The sequence below is a fragment of the Sitophilus oryzae genome, unplaced genomic scaffold (genome assembly GCF_002938485.1).
Source record: "Sitophilus oryzae breed Bouriz unplaced genomic scaffold, Soryzae_2.0 scaffold_813_pilon_pilon, whole genome shotgun sequence".
Lineage (NCBI taxonomy): Eukaryota > Metazoa > Arthropoda > Insecta > Coleoptera > Curculionidae > Sitophilus > Sitophilus oryzae.
In genome coordinates this window covers 6,200,223-6,218,066 of record NW_022147432.1, presented here as the reverse complement: position 1 = coordinate 6,218,066, position 17,844 = coordinate 6,200,223, and the positions used below count along the sequence as shown (strand labels likewise).

Below are 17,844 nucleotides of genomic sequence, written 5' to 3'. Positions count from 1 at the left end.
TACATCGCACTGTGGTTGCAAAAGAGGGTTATCTCTCCATTAAGCCCGGTTGACACGGTACAGATGTACTTCGGTTAAAATACACTTGGATACTGCCATAATTGCCATATAAGTATACTTAAGGATGTTGCGCGCTTCTTACGTACGCGTTTGTATGGTTGATATCAACTGTTTTCTCAAAGTAGAGTTGGAAAACTTCATAACATCCAAATAGGCTTGCTACCGACTTACTTGGATGTTACAAAGCCTTCCAACTCGACTTGGATAAAACAGTTAATAAGATACAAAAGCAGCGTACAAACAAGCCACGCACGTAAAATACATAATATAAGATAAGTATACCTATATGGCATCCAAGTGTATTAGGTCCAATTACACTTGGACCGTGTCAACAAGCCTTTAGTCATAGTCTCCTAAACTCCCAAGGGCTAAGGAGGCCATTGACTATTTAGCTCAAGGTGGCTTATGAGCGAGATACCCTCAATTGCAACCAAAATGGGACACTGTACATGCCTCAGCCATTTTAGTTGCAATTGAGGGTTTTTTGACTTATTAATAGAACCTAACAGTTTCTACAAAGAACTTGAGTTACATTTAAGTGAAACCAACATAGCCATCGCAGTTTCCATGCTAAGGATGGTAATAAAAATGTTGCATTTCAAACACCCCTCGTATCTCACTAGCCTGATATGTCAAAAAGATAACGCATTTTCATAAAACTATTTACGTAGAACCCAAAGAATTATTTCCGTTTGTCCCAATTAAAAATATACATTGGTCAAAATTTCAAAAATAGAAACTAATAAGGCCAATGGATACTTCGAAAAAAATCATAAAATTATAAATAACTGTGATATGAGGGGGTCTGACATTGCCACATTTTCAAATTCGCCCTCTATCAAGAATACTAAGTGGGCTACCAAATGTAACTCATGTTCGTAAAAATCGAAAGTTTTTTTACGAATAAGCCAAAAAACTAACTAAATGGAATACTCCATATACAGGGTCCAGCAACAAACAGTACGCCGAGCATCGATAGAGGTCGTTTATTACAGAACTTAAGGATTTTATTGCACAGACGCATTAAGTGCAGACTTAAACTGTGTATAGTTTGTCCAACGAGAGGGTACATGGCAGTGACAGTTATGTCAGTCATTTTAATTATTACCAATTAAGGCAATTAAGGCAATTTTTTAATCTCTAGCTTACGCTCTGCCCACCCTTAGCTACGCTCTTGCTAGAACATATTTCACGAAAATATATTCACTTGTATACAGGATATCTAAAAAAAGTGCGAGGGTAAAGTATTTCTTTCTTATCACTGTAGTAGTTTTGATAGTCCCAGAGAAATAAACTAACCAATAAAAATATATAGCTAAATATATTGTAATATTTTAAAAAATAACTAAAAACCTACAAATTGACGCCTTGAAATTAAAACTATACTCAGTGCTTACAGTTGGTTTACACTAACTTTATATCATGAATATCGTAATCGTACATTGTACAGGAGGTTCAAAATTCGATGCCGAACTTTGCTAAAATTTCTTATTTTTTAAAAGGGACGTACTGAAATACTGAAACGACTTTTTCACCTAATAGTTTTTTGCCCTGTATTTTACTGTTAAGAAAACCCAAGAAAAATTACTGTAAGTTTTAACCACCTTCATATTAAATGTTGAGCACCCTGTATAGTTATAACATTTATAATCGTTAGTACAGACCACCCGTAGTAAATACCAAGCATTGTTTCTATTTCAAGCCTTGTATTGCAAAATGGCTGCAAAATACAATATATGGTGTTAGATCGAAAAAAAAAACTGCGTCAGCGATGGCTCTGAAATGAAGATCGCTGTCATTTTATATGTAAAAATATATGGGAAATATCAATGTTCATTTTCCAGCCAGTTTTTTTTTCGATCATACGGTATATGTACAGAGTTTTCAGAGATATTTAGTGGCGATACCTGCAGGTTTCCCTATTGGAGGTAGGAGAAAACTTTAAATGTTGGACATGTAAGGTTTTACCTGAACCGCCAGAGAGTGAAATAAAAATAAACAATAAACGATCAGAATAATTGTAAAAAAATGTATAACTTAATTTTTTATCGCACTAAATGTCTCTGAAAAACCCGCACCTCTATTTTATGTACTTATTTCTCTTGAACTATCAAAACAAATTTAGTGTAAAAACGTGGAAAAGAGGGCCATTTTTATTCATCCACACTTTTTTGAGACACCCTATACAAATGAACATAATTACGTGAAATACGAGCTAGTGCACGTTTATGGTCTGCACTTAAAATTAACTTAAGACGCTTTGTTGCAGGACCCTGTAGATTTTTTACTGTGGTTATCAACACTGTCTATGCGTCTATGCCAATGAGGCAAAAAGCCTATGTCGAAATACAGGGCGACCCGGTATACTAAAAAGACCTAATATAAATTTTTCTGTTTGCGATTTTCACCCCAATTTTTTTTATAAATGTGGCCAATGGTAGCGCACATTGTGAAAATATTTTTACCCATGTACAGGGTGATACAAAAATATTTTTGCACTAATGTTGTAGTTTTCCCTTTAAAAGAACTAAAAAAAATTACCTATAATAATTTGTAGAGCTCATACTTTTTGTACCATTTTTGCTTAAGATTTTACTATTACTTTAAACTGAGTTATTTTTTAGACTTTATATCGTTGGATAATAAAGATAATAATTATTTTTGACTTCAGTTAGATTTGATATAGAAGCACGACATAGATTTTCAGACATTTTTAAAACTTGTATTGTCCAATTTTCTAAATAAAATAAATGCATATAATTTTGAAAAAGACACTATATATTTCTATTTGAAAAACATAAAATAATAGTGATGTTATTTAAAATTTGAAAATTTTTATAGTAAATCTACCGAGCAAACAAAATATAAACCTTCCCATTTAAAAAACCGCAACATTAAGTGTACAATTATAGTAGAATCACAGTGTAATCTCTATTAAAACACAAGTATATCTATTAAAACAGTTTGCAAGAAAGAATGAGGAAAAAAGATGTTAACTTGATTTGAAGATTTTTCGGTATACTGGGTCAGCCTGTATACAGTATATGTAAATTATCATATAAAATTTATATAAAAAAAAATATTACAATTATTTAATAAAAGAAAAAAAAATAAGATCCAACTGATAGTTATTGTTGGAGGTTTTAAAAAGATTTTTTAGGAAATATAGACAACCAACAAATCATCTTAACTTAGAAAAACCCCAAAAAAAATAATTAAAAGTTTGATAACCACAGCAAGTAGGACAGAATAATATTTATAATCAATATTAGGTGTATTCAATCAAATTGAGGAGTGTTTTATCTTTTTTTTTTCATTTAGCGTAATCAAAAAGATCTAAAAATTAGAGCAACAAAACCAATAATATTATAATTTAACAATTACCTTACTCTGCAAATTAAATTATTTAATTAAATATTTGCACTGAAAAAAAACACCTTATATTGATTATATTACATATAAAAGCAAATTGTAATATTAAGAAAAATGCGACTGTTAAGTTTTACATAAATACAGAACAATGAGAAACAACTGCAAAACAACAATTAGATAGATGTACATGTAGCATCCATATATTTATTAACAAAATATAATTTTATATTAATTATACTGTACTTTATTATTAGATGACAAAATCAAAAAATATATATTTTGTATTAACTCTGTTTTTTTTATTTTTATTCTAATGAGGTCTACATATAAAATGCTAATGTTTATTCTTGTCGTCTCTACTGAAGTAACGACTTGCTCTAGAAAGTTGCTGGGTCAAAATCACGAAGGTGCGAAATTCGCATCGCCACAGTATAATTTGCAAAAATCGCATAGTTATTGAATAACTAAATTTTGATAAAAATTTAATTTATTCGTTTTATCTGCACATTATTTAATATACTTTAAATGTAAATAATATTTAAAGTTATTTCAAGTTATGTACATAAAAAGTCATTTCGAACAATAGTAACAATAAGCTAAAAATATTAAGTGCCTAAAGAAAAATGCATCAGCGAAAAAAATTACCCTAAACTGAAATAAGAATGATTATAATATTTAAATAATTAACGTTAAATCAACAAAATGAAATATTTAACTAAAAAAAAAATTATTGAATTTTTATCCGACTTTATATTTAAGAAGCGTTTGCAAATAACTTTAACGTCAAACACAAAGTTTTTAAGTTGAAATATCACACAAAATAAAAAAAGAAAAATATAATAAACAGATGGTGCCCCATGTACTTCTAGTTAGTTAACTACAAAACTTCAGGTAAGAAGAGTGAATATGGAATAAATGCGATAATAAATATTATTTAAAAAAATAACTGCTTAAAATAAATTAGTTTCGCTCATTTTATATTATGGCGAATGCGCTAGGCGATCCTAGAATATATTTAGATACAATATGAATATACTCTGTCTGTAAAAAATAAAAGAATGTGTAATATATTTTTCATATAAAAAATGTATATTTACTTTAGTATACAGGGTGTCACGTTTTAAAAACCTACATTTCATACCAATAACATTAACAAAATTGACAACTTACAACATTTTTACACTGTTAAAATTAAAAAGCATGTGTGATAATCTTTGAAATCAGAAAAAATGTGCTATTTAATACACTCCTAATATACAGGGTGTCTTATTTAAACATTAAACATGTTTATACCGATAACTATAACAATTGAGAGATTATGACATTTTGCTAATTTAAAATTAAAACTTGACCAAAACTTTTTTATTTTTTATTTATTTATCAATATCCTACCTCAAAAAATAAAAAATATATATAAATAAGTAGTATAATGTTTGTTTAAAACTAGGACAAACAGCAATGTTATATGTAAAAAAATAAAATAAAGTTGTTTAGTTAATTTGTACTATGTTAACACAGATGCGGTAGATTTTAGAATATACAATAAAATCGGTATTAGCGACTGTTTCATGATACACCCTGTATAAAAAGTCTTTGTTGAATGAAATGCGCAACTAAAAATGTCAATACAAATACATACAAAATGGCTTATGTTATATAGTCTGTCCAACGAGCCGAAGAAGATTTTGACAGAAGATATCCTTAAAAATGACAGCAAATACAATTTACCTGTTAATTAAAATGACAAACACAACTGTCACTGTCAGCGATCCTCTCGTTGGATAGACTATATTACACATGACATAAAACAATGCAAAACAGTAGGTATATAGATTTATTAGGAGTAAAAATGATACTTTTTGTGGCAAGGCTGTATCGACATTACAGGGGAAGCACAAAATTTCATTTTTACTCTGAATAGAACATGCTGTTTTTTTCGAACGTCACAAATAATTGATGCAAGGAGCGAGTTACGTTTTAAAAAATATTCAGAATTTATTATTTCAAGGGATTTATTACGAGTAGAAAAAATATTGTGCTGGGTTGGCGTTGGTTTCTATGTAATTTGACAAATAAATAAAACTGTCTCTTTAGTTGTCAGTTTTGAGTCAATATTTTTTAATTCTCTTTCGTGTCGATTGCTGATTGAATTGGAGCCAGAAATGGCTCAAAACGAAATAAGTAAATTACCAACAGATATTCAGGCTGAGGCAACAAAAACGCTATGTCCAAACTACTTCCATTTAAATCCCGAATAAGTTATGAAAAGGAATACAAAAATTTTAAAAAATGGAAGCAATTAAAAACCGTGCGAGAAAAAATAAAGTTTTTAACCTATCCTCACTGTTATAGTATCATTTAATCTACCCTTGCGGTTAAAGTACTATTTTATCTACTATTTTTGATATATATAAGGAAATTTTAACAGTTGCTATGGAAAAAAAAGTAATTATATATCGAGAAACTACGATTACGCTCGTTAAATTTGACACATTTTCACACAATACATGTCAGTTTAATAATATATTTTTTCGTACTCTTATGGCCTAGGCGTTAAATTATTTTTTATATCGTCAATCACGTCGCAAAAATGTATACTTTGTGACGTTTGAAAAAGAAATTATTTTATAATCATGAAAATTGATCAATCACGAAAAAAACATCTGTCCCTAGGCCAGTGGCGCATCTAGAGGTTGGGTCTGGGAGGGGTAATGGCAATATTTAAGTAAACTAGTAGATTCGAATTAAATTTTTGCTGAAAAGTTTTGTGAAAAAAGACTGTGAAAAAAAATTGGAATTGTAACTATTTTTATTTTATTTCTAAATTTCTTTCTGGGAAGGGTAATTACCCCCATTACCACTCTCGTATGCACGCCGCTGTCCTAGGGTACCAAAAATAATTCACAAAAGCAAAAAAAAAATAGAACACAAGTATTAACAAAATGGATTATTTTACTAAAAATAATCATTCAAGAACTTATAAAAATGATTAAATCGACCATTAAACTATTAAATTATTATCTGATCGTAGATATAGTTAGATAAATTCCATAAAATTTAGTTTGTATTAATACAATAAATTAAAAAAGCTTTAAAACCAAAATAATACTCGTGTTCATAGAGCTATAGTGACGCAGCTGCGCAAGTATAACATTTATAATTTTGATAATCTGGAATAAATTTAGAAACACTTAAGAAATTATAAATAATACAAGATAAAAATAATTAAAGAACTACTACTATAAATAACTGGTAATGATACAAATTTATAAAGAATGTCTTTAATTTTACTAAAAAAATATTACGTTATAATACAACTAACAATTTAATTAATAATTACAATATCTAATAACCTTTAATGAATGAAAAAATAAAAGATAAATGAGATTGAAAAAAAGCTTAAGAGATGAAAAATTATAACAGATACTATTACATTGCTCAACATATTTTTCATAAAGATTAATGCATAGATTTTAATGATTTAAAATTAATCAAACATGCCTCAAACTAGAGGCAATTAGATAATAAATAGAGCATCAAAATAAATTAATATAAAGCCAATATAAACAGAGATAATGGTCCTATTCATAAAATAAAGTATTGTTCTTAACTAGTGTTTTATTTTGCAAAAGCTTAAGAAAAAAAAAAGATTTTTGTCCAGATTATCAAAATTTTACAAAAAATTAACATTAAAATGACGCCTGATATAATTATATAGTAAGAGGATAAAAACCAATAAACAAATTTATTGAAACAATAACACTATTAATGAAGCTAACGAAGCTTGGTGAGGCATTGAGGAGTATTGAGTCTGCTTTATGTTGAGTGAAAGAGGAAAGTGACGAGTAGGAGCAACTGTTGGGATATCCATTGTTAAGAAAATGCAGAGATATCTAAAAAATAAAATAAAAATAATATTAAAAAAATGAATAAAACAATCTATGTATGTAAAAATTAAATATATTTTTATTAACGCAATAACTATGATTTTTAAATTATTAATTTGTATATACTCCCTATGAGAAAAAAAAACAGCATCATAGTGGCTTATAAAATAACAATTGCTGACAATTATTTCTGCCAGGTAGACCAAGAAATATCATTAATAAAAAATTGGTATAAAAACTTGTAAAAAATCAAAGAATAAAAAGTTAAAAAAATTCAAAATTCATATTTTTTAAGTTAAGGTTTTGAATAATAGTTGATATGTTTGAAAACTCTTTCCTTTTTTTCATTTAAATATTATTATATAATTTTTGACAAGTTTTTATATCAATTCTTAATAAATTACATAAAAAAATAGACGTTAAAAAAATATATAACTATGTAAAAAGTAAAATAAATATATATTTTTATCGGCAAGCACATTGATTTGTCAAGGCCTAAAAAGTATAAATATGTAAACGAATTCAAAAAGTACGTCCTTCCTTAAATTAATAATTTATATACATATATACTGTGAGAAAAAAAAAATTAGCATCACAGTGACCTTTGGAATGACAAATGATAACAATTACCACCAGGTAGGTAAAAATTGACATAAAAACTTATCAAAAATTAAAGAATAAAAAAATTAAAAGAAAGCAAAGTTCATATTTTTTTATGAAAACCTTTGAATAATAATCGGTATGTTTGAAAACTTTTTATTTTGTTACATTTAAATATTACTTTTGACAAATTTTTATGTGAATTTTTAATAAATGATATACCGGGTGCGTCTCAAAAGTGGTTCACCTGTATAACTTTTTTATTTTTTCAGATAAAAAAACGAGATTTAGTATGTTAGTATATGACATACATTAGGATTGACTGACGTATTCAATTGTTTTAGGTCACTTGCTGTTTCACCGGAAATGACTACAACTTTTGATTTTTAAATAGCACCCTCGGTATATTTCTACTTTATTGGATAGAAAATGACACTCTGAATAGAATGATCTATCATATGTCAAATTTTGACATTTGGCATATGATTTATTTGAAATTGTAACATGGGATACATATAGCGACAATTTGACTCAAAATACCAAGTGTGTGGTACCAAATTATTCGTACAGAAATGCTTTTTCTAAATATGCTAATGAACCACCTTCGTTCCATTTGAAAAAATTGAAATATGATTAAAAATGTGATTTCGGCATCTTTTATTCAGAAAGAATAAGATACGAAAAACATTAGACTATCAAAACTATTTTTCCAAGGCTCCTTGATTAAAAATTATTGTTTTTAACACAGCCATGGTACTCTAGATTGAAATTTGAAATACGATTTGTTTTTAAGCTAAAATTGACAAATAATATGTCATTCTATTCAGAGTGTCATTTTCTATCGAATAAAGTAGAAATATACCGAGGGTGCCATTTAAAAATCAAAAGTTGTAGTCGTTTCCGGTGAAACAGGAAGTGACCAAGAACAATTGAATGCGTCAATCAATCCTAATTTATGTCACATGCTAACATACCAAATGTCGTTTTTTTTATCTGAAAAAATGAAAAAAGTTATAGTGGTGAGCCACTTTCGAGACGCACCCGGTATAGGAATAGACGTTGGCCTCATAGGCTTCTGAAACTTATCATAATTTTCAAGCTTGTCAATGAAATTTAGTAAGAAAAAAAAAAATAAAATAAAATAAATAACTTACCAGTGATGAAGGACTGCGACCACTAACAGCTATTAAGTACAGTCCTAAATAGTCTTTCTGAGTCTTTTCCTGCAAGTTTCATTCCATTTAAAGCTTTTGGCTGTCCACCATAATATTTGCAGATAGTACGGCTTGTGGATTTTTAACAGCAATAATTGCGTTAAATCGTCCCATCTTATACCTAAAATTCCAAAGAAATATTAAGTAAATTTTTACAATACTAATTTTTGAAGATTTTTGAAAACAAAATTAATAAAAAACAAAACAAAAAAGATTAATCAAAATTATATTTATTAAAATATATAATTATGGCGTTTATTCTAGTGAGAACTCTAATATATCGTATATCGTCAAGGTGTGTGTGTGACGAGTTCTGTAATTTCAAACCAAACAGTTTTGAAGAGCGAATGTTGACAATTTGGCGAAGGATTTTTTAAATGAGTATAAATTGTGTGTATATAATGCGAAAATAAATCCGTTAAGTATTTTATCGTGAGTTTAAATTAGTGGACCCACAGAATCCTTAACAATATGCAACCAGTAATACAGTATCAGCATTTTATTTTGTCCTGCCTATTTTTAATAGTTGTTGGCTTTTCTAATATTGGAACCTTAGATTGGAACATAAGCGCTTGTATATATTTAAGAAAATTTCAAGCTGTCCAATGAAATTTTATTAGATAAATAACTTACCATTGATGAAGAACTGGATCCCCTCTAACAGCTATTAGTAACAGCAGTTCAAAATGGTTTTCCTCATTTTCTTCTGCACAAGTTTCATTTCAAATATTAGTTGCAGCTAGTAGAACTTATTTGTTTCTAATAGCAATTGTCCTTTCGTATATCTAAATAAAATATATATATTAGGTAATTTTTTATTATAGCAATTTTTGAAGCTATCAGAAAACAGACAATAACATAAATTATCTTAATATTTGGAACTATCTAAAATAACAAATAAATAATACTCATTTTGTTAATATTAATTTGAATACGTTATAAAGAGTTATATAAAATTAAAAGAAAGACTTTGATAACTTCAGAAATAATATAAAAATTGTAAATTTCCTTGATATGAAAGTAATACATTATTGGGTATACCCATTATTGTAACGAGTTATTAATGACCAAAAAGTTAAATATCTAGCAATAACTTGTAAATGATTACATTTATTTTGGTGGTAACTTTAATAATTAAAAAAAGTCTATGCAACCAGTAATACAATATTGGCATTGTTAACTTTTTTATTTTTGAGCTAGAACATTCGTTAAAAAAAACAAATTATAGGGTTTCCTGTTAAGTTTTAATACATTTTATTGTTATTATGTATGTTATGTTATTACCCCGTAAATTTAAAAAATAGATAAAAATGATATACAAAAAAAATCATTAAAACTTGAGTTAAAACCTTCTAATTTCTTTTTTTTTAATTAAAATTCTAGCTTCCAAAATAGAAAAAGTTAAAACCTGTTAAAATTTAGGGCAAATTAAAATGCTAACTGTACAAACTGCAAAATATGAATATTCTACAAAATTTAATAATTTTACAGAATTTTCAAGCTTATCAATGCCAATTCATAAAAATATAAAAATATATAGAGGGTATTTCACGTAACTAGCTCATTAAAAGTGTTTTAAGATGAAATTTAGTCTAAATTAAACTAGTTATAGACTTAGAAAAATATATACATTGAAAAACATTTAATGAACCAGTTGTATGAAAATTTCTGTATATAAAATGATCAAAATAACTTACCATTATCAAAAGGCAACAGATGTCGAGCCCAACCCTGGTTCTATTAACTTTACATCCTGAAACGACTGACATTTTTCTGTATCCAATCAAAAATTTTCCTCCAAAGCTGCAACTTGTTCGTTGAGTTGTGACAGCAGCTGTCAAAATGTCCATTAACATGAATTTGTTCAGCTCACTAAAAGTACAAAAAAAAAATTATGACGTCAGTTTGTTCATACTAAATTTATCATAATTTTAAACCTTGTCAAAGAAATTTAATAAAATAAAATAAATAAATCAGACGTCTAAATGCAAAACCCGACAAGTGACACATTTTGGAAAATTGAGATCTATACACCATTTAATTCGTTATCCCAAGAGAAACTATGAATTACATTTTTATGCAAGATATTTTCGAGAAATAATACACTAGATAAATTCAGTCCTGTAGATTTATTATTCTTTCTACTATTCATAATATTTTAAATAATTTTTAGTGTATTCTGTAAAATTGATTTCAATGGACTTGTCAGATTTTGCATTTAGAGACGTCTGAAATAACTTACCATTGATGAAGGACTGCATCCACTCTAACAGCTATTAAGTACAGTCCTAAATGGTCTTTCTGAGTCTTTTCCTGCAAGTTTCATTCCATTTAAAGTTTTTGGCTGTCCACCATAATATTTGCAGATAGTACGGATTGTGGATTTTTAACAGCAATTGTCCCATCTTATATCTAAAATTCCAAAAAAATATTAAATAAATTTTTACCATACTAATTTTTGAAGATTTTTGAACACAAGATTAATAAAAAACAAAACAAAAATTAATCAAAACTATATTTATTAAAATATGTATTTATGGTGATTATTCTAGTGGGAACTTTAATATATCGTCGAGGTGTGTATGACGAGTTCTGTAATTTATAATAATTGGTTTGAATAGCGAATGTTGACAATTTGGCGAAGGATTTTTTTTTTAAAAATTAATTGTGTGTTGTAATCAGTATAAACTGTGAGAAAATAAATCCGTTAAGTATTTTATCGTGAGTTTAAATTAGCGGACCCACGGAATCCGTAACAATATGCAACCAGTAATACAGTATCAGCATTTTATTTTGTACCGCCTATTTTTAATAGTTGTTGGCTGTTCTAATATTGGAACAAAAGCGCTCGAATATTAGAAAATTTTAAAAATTTTCAAGCTGTCCAATAAAATTTTATAAGATAGATAAATAACTTACCATTGATAAAGAACCAGATCCGCTCTGACAGCTATTAAGTAACAGCAATTCAAAATGGTTTTCCTCGATTTCTTATGCACACAAGTTTCATTTCATTTAAATCTCTTTTATGACCACCATAAATATTAGTTGCAGCTAATAGAACTTATTTGTTTCTAATGGCAATTGTCCTTTCGTATACCTAAATAAAAAAAATATATATTAGGTAATTTTCTATTATAGCCATTTTTGAAGCTATCAGAAAACAGACAATAACATAAATTATCTTAATATTTGGAAGTATCTAAAATAACAAATAAATAATACTCATTTTGTTAATATTAATTTGAATAAGTGATATATAATGAGTTATATAAAATTAAAAGAAAGACTTTTATTGATAACTTCAGAAATAATATAAAAATTGTAAATTTCCTTGATATGAAAGTAATACATTATTATATCGAGTTATTAATGACCAAAAAATTAAATATCTAATTTACTAGATATACAGGGTGTCCGGAAATTAATGCAACAAAATTTGGTCATAGATTTTTGAAAAAAAAAAATGTGACCCGTATTTTTTATTTTTAGCCAGTGGCCCCCCTTTTCGGATTTACAGCCCCCTGAATTTTGCCCCTAAAAAGAGCTTTTTTTACATTGTACTACCACGTTGTATTACCATAAAATGACATTTTTTTTTCATCAGTGGCGTCCCTACGGTATTTAAACTAAATATTATTAAAGAAAAAAATGGTACGCCACAGTTTTTTTTAAATAAAAATTATTTTTAAAATCTACATTAAATTTGGAACAAATTTTTGATCTCTTGACTTTTTTTTTGGTACGACGCACCGTTTTCGCGTATAAAAAATAAAAACCATTTTCATACATGAATAAATCGCTAAAATTTTACTGTAAATTTCAATGGGAAAATTTTTAAAACTTAAGCTTAAAATAATCTTTGCCGTTTTTTAAATTTTGCTATGAAAATTTACATTATGAAATGTTATGTTATGTTAAAAAAATAAACGCAATAGTAACTCTTTAAAATATTCATAGATTTTTACAAAAAGAAAACATACTAAATAAAATTAAAATTGTCTGATACAAATTTGTAAATAACTACAAAGATTGAAAAAAAAATATATTAACATATTTTCAATCTCAAACTTACTTTATTTTGAATTTGAAGCCTACAATTTTGTAGTGAAATACAAAAATTGTAACCTTAAAAAATAATAAAATTATAAAAAAAACTTACCATTTTCATAGCGCAATGGTAATGAAGGCCAATCAATTTAAGTACTACTGATTGTATCTTGAAATTGTCATTTGTGGGTAAGATTTTCAGTATCATTCCATTCAAAAAATTCCTCCGGCATTCATCAATATCATATATAATATCAATATAGATAGGCAAAATACAAAATTAAGTTGATTTGAATAAAAAAAATTTCCTAATAAATTTAAAATTAAATATTGCACCTAAAGTTATTGAAATATAACATTATATGTGTAAAATATGTCATAACTTCCAAGCTTTCCAAAAACTTTAATAGGAAAGAAAATAATGTGAAAAAAACTTACCATTTTTGAGAGATATCTGCGTTGTTGAAGTCAAAGTCCTGTATCTACTGTAGAATAAATTGGCCATTTGTGAGCCTGTTCATAGTTTAAATTATGTCAAAACTTCTTTGATGTTTCTAATAATTCATCCATGTTGTTATAACAGCTGCCATTCTACATTTCCGATTTGCACCAATAGATATGCTTGTATAATACATATATAAATGAAACTTGATGTCCAAGATACCAATAAATCTATAAAAAAATAAAAGTTGTGATAAGTATTTATTTTTTGTAACTAGATGAAAAAAATTACCTTAATACAGTTGCTCCAAATTTCCTTCAAAAAACTTCCGTTACAGCCAACAAAATCCTCCTTCTTTCCTCAAACATCTTCTATCTCCTTTCCTTCTATTTCAAAGCAATACTCTTCCATCTTCTCTGTCCTCTTCTATTTTCCAAGTCTGACCAATTCTTATTCAACTACTTATATAACTATACAAATTTCAGGCGTCTTACAAACATTTTTTAAAAAGGGGGAAAAGGGATATAATGCTACAACAAACGGCTACGCTAGCGCACCTACCTAAAAAAAGAAAAACACTTTTTTTAGTCAAAGAAAATGATAAATATAAAGTTATATAAATTTACCTGATGGCATCTAGAAGATGGCCCTAATCCTGGTGTTGTCCCCCAAAAAAATTCATTCCAACGCGGTTTAGTGCTAAAAAGATTTATACAGGAACAAACTGAATTTAATTTTAGTAACAAAAATAAATTATACTAACACTTTAATTCTCATTATAATGTAAAATTACATTATTTACTAATTTACGTTTAATTAAAAATCACTATTAGAAAAATTAAATAATATTATCAATTTTAAAACAAGACGAAAAATAGTTATTTCCAAATATAATAGAAAAACAATATGCTACCTAATTTTGTCTCTTTGGAGTTATTTTTTTATTACCCATTTATTATTGCTAAAAAAACTTTATATTAAAGCTTTGTATAGAGTAAGAAAAAAAGTAAAAATGAAATGTAAAAATTGCAAATTAAAAAATGAGCACTTAATGCAACATTCTGTAAATGTAGGGAACCTAAAGTTACCGCTTTGGAACCACGACGCGAACCGACTTTTGAAGTTCTCCAAGCCATACTGTATCACCTGTAAGAGATAAAAAATAATATTAGAATATTTCTAACAAATACATATGCTAGAAGAACAAAAAAAACAACGTAAAAATATAAAAACTCACCATCACATCTTGCTTAAGTTCATTTTCAGTCCCACCATAATAATTATACGGCGAAAAAAACAGTGGCGTCTCACTGCTATGGGGCACGTCGAATACCCCCAACTCCATGGACTTCGGTCGATCCTGTAGAGTTGACAGTAAACACGTTTTCCAGGTATTCAACGGTGCCTGGAACAATCCGATGTTTTTTAGGACTGATCATATGCAGCATGTAGATAGAATTTCTGACTTCTTCAATCTCGTTTTTTAAAATCGCGCTGCGAACCCGGGATATCCTAAAAAGATGAAAAAAAAATTAGTTATATAAGTAACTACAAGTTAAATTAGAATTTAAACTTATATCTACTATAAGTTTTAAAAAAGTTGCTCTAATTACTATACAAGTTATTCTACTTTAATTTGCAGCTCATGTACATATGTTGTAACAAAAAATCTAAAATATACAACACTTATATAAAAAGAATTTTGATTGCTACATGGTGCGATAAAAAAGTTATTTGGTAGAGAGTCTTAAAGTAGAGAGTTAAAAGTTTACAATTTAATGTAATATAAAAAAATTAGACTTACTTTTAACAGGTTTAAGTTAGGCCTGGTTATGCTCGCCTCCTACCGACATTTTCTGCCTTCAAAATTCGACGCGGGGCAGACCAAGAGAAAAAACAAAAAAATGTTTCCACGACCCGCCTGCGAGTGTGTGCTGGTTGCCTTCCTTATGCAGATTCGACCCATTGGTCGACGATTAAGCCTCACCAGTCAGTTCCCATCCCAATTAAGCCGCCTCGTCTGGGGTCACTCTCGTCACCCGTGGGACGGACATCCACCGGGACCCCCTACAGGCGGACCCCCCTCATCATCTTCAATGTGTCCGATATCCCGCCCCCTGCCTCTTCGAGGGTCACGGAATACGTGCACGAAGAAGTCTCGGAGCTTGGGTGCCAGGTCGTATCCGGCCGAAGCCTCTAGCATTAGAACACCTAGCTCGTAAACCAGAGGGTGGTGACTCCCTTGGGTACCTCTGCATGCTACACAGGTCATCGATGCCCGAACATCAGGGTTAGGGGTGACCCAAGAAGTCTCCTCTCTTGGGAAAGGCCGCGCCGCTCTGGAATCATCTTAAGCCCGGGAATCCACACCGACAAAAACACTGTTAACCAACTGCATCAGCTAACGAAATTCACTAATGTTGAATTAGGAAATTTTATTAACCAACACAGAGAGCTAGCAATGCTCGTGTGAGTGGGACAGGAGTGTGTGGTGTTGCAGTATTAATATAACGCGCCTAAAAAAAGAAAAAATATTGGGATACCTATAAGAATATTATCGAACACCTATAAAAATATTACGACAATATATAAATAGGTATATTTATTTTAAATGAAAAAAGAGATGCTCCATTTATACCTCAGCAATATTTTATAAGATTTTTCCTTGATTATTATACCAAAAATGTCAAAATTATAAAGATGTTAATGATCTAGGGAAAAAGGGATATAAATTTGATGAATATGGTCAAAATCCAAAGAATTTTTCCATAATGTACGACATAAAAAAATAAAAATACACAAGGAGTTTTTAGATTTGTAATATATTATTTAGAGCTAAAAGTTAAACTTCCAGTGTTTCAAATAAATAAAAAATAATAAAATTATATTTTTTTTAACAATGAGACATCCTATACATATATTTTATTACATTTCTAGTTTCTCCTATGAAGACACAAAAAACATTTGATCAAAATTTACCTCAAAATCATACTTACGGTGGTTAACAATTGATTTATTTCTTGAATGCAAATTTACAACTAATACTGAATTAGCAAAAATCATTTGTCAACACTAATACTATTTTTTAACATGTAATATTACATAACGCGCTTTAAAAGAGAAATATATTTTAAAATACCAATATCAGAAATCATTACAAAAATGCTGGAACATAAATATTTATGTAGGATTCTTAAATAAAAAAAAACTAAATAAAATTCCTAATGAACCTACCTATTTAAAACTTAAATACAAAAAACCTACTCATTCAAAATATTATTAAAATGCGCATATTGTATTTTTAAAAAATAAAGAAAATCTAAGTATGCCCTATATAAAAAGAAATTTAAATTAAAAATAGCAATTTACAAAAAATCAAGACATCGAATTCCAACAGGCGGCCATTTTATTTAAACATTCCTTGACCGAAAAAATTAAACAAAAAATCCAAGATACATTACGTAATTTACCAAAAATGTAGTACTATTATTTTACCCTTATGTAACCGCAGTATATAGAAAGTACAGAAAATACATAGTTTTACATACTTATCTATTAACTACGTATATTATTTAAACAATATCCTTAAAAATTAATAACTTAATGGGGAACATTGAGAACAAGGCAGACATGATGGATATTGCGAAATGCAAAAATTTTAAACTAAAATATCTCAAAAAATACATAAAATTACGGGTACTCACTTTTTCAGGAGGCTAAGCAGGGCATTAGTAACAGATTACGCATAAATTGTGTACACTAAACGCACTTTTTCGTCAGAAAATTAAAAAAATCGATGCAACGGACGGGAAGACGTGCGGATCCTTCGATTGCAAACGACTAGCAGGAGCGGTGTTGCCAGATTGAAGTCATTCGTAAAATTGAAGCTGCTCATAAAATTAATTTATTTATTACTAATAATATTGTTTATAGGAAAGTTCTTGTAAATTAAGCTTAATTTTGTTCTCAAAAGTTATTATTTACTCAATACGTTCCACTGAAATCGTTTTTTTTACGTAAGGCAAAATATTTATTGTCATAAATAAGAAACAAATAAGTAATTATAAACATAAACACACAAAAATCATGAAATAAACATAAAATGAAGCTGTTTAAATACATTTTTAATACTATAAATACATCGAAACCAAGAGAAAAGACTATAATGTTAGTACGTAATTACAAGAAGAAATAAAAGAAATTTGTACAAAACAACAGT

General features: G+C 28.3%; 1 long non-coding RNA gene across 1 annotated transcript; it reads right to left on the bottom strand.

The window, feature by feature from the left end:
• Positions 1 to 7,115: 7,115 nt before the first annotated feature.
• LOC115889362 lies at positions 7,116 to 13,408 on the bottom strand. Its single transcript, XR_004051435.1, has 7 exons — positions 13,296 to 13,408; positions 12,053 to 12,233; positions 11,376 to 11,545; positions 10,831 to 11,005; positions 9,767 to 9,918; positions 9,074 to 9,254; positions 7,116 to 7,325 (listed from the first exon to the last, which is right to left on the bottom strand). It is a non-coding gene; the product is annotated as an uncharacterized LOC115889362 (long non-coding RNA).
• Between the last annotated feature and the right edge of the window lie 4,436 nt (positions 13,409 to 17,844).